A 2,703-nucleotide genomic window follows, 5' to 3' on the forward strand; every position below is an offset into this window, starting at 1 on the left:
ATAAACTAAATTAAAATTAAAGTAAAATAGCACCTTAAACACAATTATTCCTATTCATAATATTTACATTCAACTTGGGGAACTCTGAACTGAGGTTCTCCCCCTCCCCCCCACTTGCAGAGGAAAGAGCAAGACTCCGGAATATCCTGGATCTTCTCTCTCAACCCCATTTGGTATTAAAAGCCAGTGGAGGATTAGTAAGGGAATTAATCATGCCAGAACTCCAATGTAAATATTTACAATAGGTCCTAGCAGGGCCACTGCTGTTTCAACCTTTGGGGAGGATTGTAGGGATGAGTAGTGCTTGGTAGTGATATTTTTACGAGATTAAGATGAAAAGTTCATATTAAGAATTGAAAGTAAACAGTCTATACAAGTTTTCCATATTTTACAAAAAAAATATTTTCTCAATCCCGTTGAATAAAATATATGCTTTAAATTCAGTTTTTGCATACATCAATTTAGAGAAGGTCATAGAAATTTTACTAAATTTTAAATAATTGTGTTAAAATTTATGCTACTCAGTGCCATTATTATAAATATGAGCCCCAAAAGTGTCTTCTTCATGAAACCCTTATTTATTACATTGATGTGGTGATAAAATGATACTTTTTTTTTATAAAAAAACATATATATATATTTTAAATAAATCAGAAAAAAAACATAGGATTAATTAATTTTGTTTTAGATATTCACTCAAAAGCCTGTTTCAAGCACTAGATATTCAAATGTAAAACAACATATTTCTTTTATTTTTCAATATGTTGTTTAAAAAAAAAAAAAACATGTCTTTATTTTGTAGATGACTTTGTTCAGACCTTACAGCATGTATATGTTTCAAATAAATCAGATTCCACGTTCATAAGAAAAAAAACATAGGATTAATTAATTTGTTTTAAACTTTCATGCAAAAGCCTGTTTCTAGCACTAGATGTTTGAATGTGAAAAAATAAAACAACTTATTTATTTGTTTTATAAATGAGATCAAAACAAGTCATTTACACTTAGTAAGGAATGGATTAGCTGAAGAGATATTAAAACTTAATATCACACATCTGAGTCATTTTGGTTTTTTAATATGGATAGCATTTTTCAGGGAAAATAAAATCCAATAAAGTATAATTTTTCGAAACATTAACAACCTTAGGTTAGCAATAATATTTGCTATTCCCAGTAAAGGGTCTTGTATAACTTATTTTTAAGATTTATAACTCTAAATATTTGTAATATATTTTTTAATATTGTTCATAAATTTGAGATCGTGAACTGCTAGTCTACTTGCTTCCATTTTTATATTTTCTGGTGTAAGTAGTTTTGAAGTACAACGGTGCTGGGTAAAGAGTGTTTTGTAACAGATGTTTGTTTGCAAATGTATGAAAATAAACTAAGGGATCACTTCAGACAGATTTAACCACTTAATTCTGATAGTAATTATATATCACTTCTTTGTTTTAATTGTGGCATATCTGACAAAAAATGTTTTTTATTTTTACTTTGTATTCAAAACGTTCCATAGTCTCAAATAACTAAATGACAACCCTTCTAGCTTTGGGAGAGGCCAAGCAGAGAAAGTAACTCCAGTTCACAGTACATAATTTAGAATACCTCCAACTCGAAATAAAATAAAAAAATATTTTTGACTGCCGTCAAAACAGGTATACATTCTGTCTCATCATTTGATTTGTGTTTTTTTCTTTTTACATCTCTTTATTTGTATTTTCTTTAATATTTCTTCTCTTATCTATCTGTTACTATTACCCTTTTCATTTACTATTTACAACCTTTAATTTTCTTATTATATCTTACTTTTTTACATTTTATACCCCTGTTATTTTACACTTATGTTTTCTTTTTTTCCTTTTGTAACTATGTGTTTGTATCTTTTTTAGCCCTGATGAAGCCCTGCAATGTGGGGCGAAACGTTGGCTCAATAAAATAGTATAATTCTACTATTTGAGTTTTTATTTTGACCACACCCAATATAAAATGGACCATATTCCATTCATAAAATAAAAAATTTTTTTTTTTGTCAGAAGTGCTACTATTCAAGCAGAGCAGTGATACAAGTTATAATAACCATCGCAATATAAATTTATTTATTTTTAAAAAACATTTATTGATATTTACAACTGTATTAAAATATATTGATATATATTTTTTATATGGACACATGGTTGATACCTGTGGAGAATCTACACACTGATAACATTTCTAGAGGAGATCTCGAGGCCATCTTCTTATTTAGGAGAATTATCAGGTAGTGAAGGAGGGCCAGGTTAGAAACAATTGGGTTAGAGTGGTTAGGAAGGATTGGTATCTGGTTGGCCAAATCCTCAACATATGGAACATTGAGATCCTGATAGATGATTTGATTTGTGACAAAGTAAGAAGCATTAAGGATTTTACGAAGGACTTTGGATTATAAGTATTGGATACCACAGGAATTTGATGATTTAGAGGGAAATATAAATTTAAAAACAAAATGTTAGTTAAGAATTTTGTAGTTCACACCATCATTATTTATTTAGTTTTGAAATAAGGATCATTTCTCTTATACTTATTTTTTTTATTATAATAATTTCTTTTTTAATTTAATTAAAATTCCTGGTTAAAGTAAGATTATCTCCTTCCTGAAAGTCCTGATTCTAACATTATAACCACATCTCAGCCGAACCATTATTGTTGTTTTTGAAATGGTTTAAT

Source organism: Halyomorpha halys, unplaced genomic scaffold, assembly GCF_000696795.3.
Source record: "Halyomorpha halys isolate HHAL.00 unplaced genomic scaffold, Hhal_1.1 Scaffold2930.1, whole genome shotgun sequence".
Classification (NCBI taxonomy): Eukaryota; Metazoa; Arthropoda; class Insecta; order Hemiptera; family Pentatomidae; genus Halyomorpha; species Halyomorpha halys.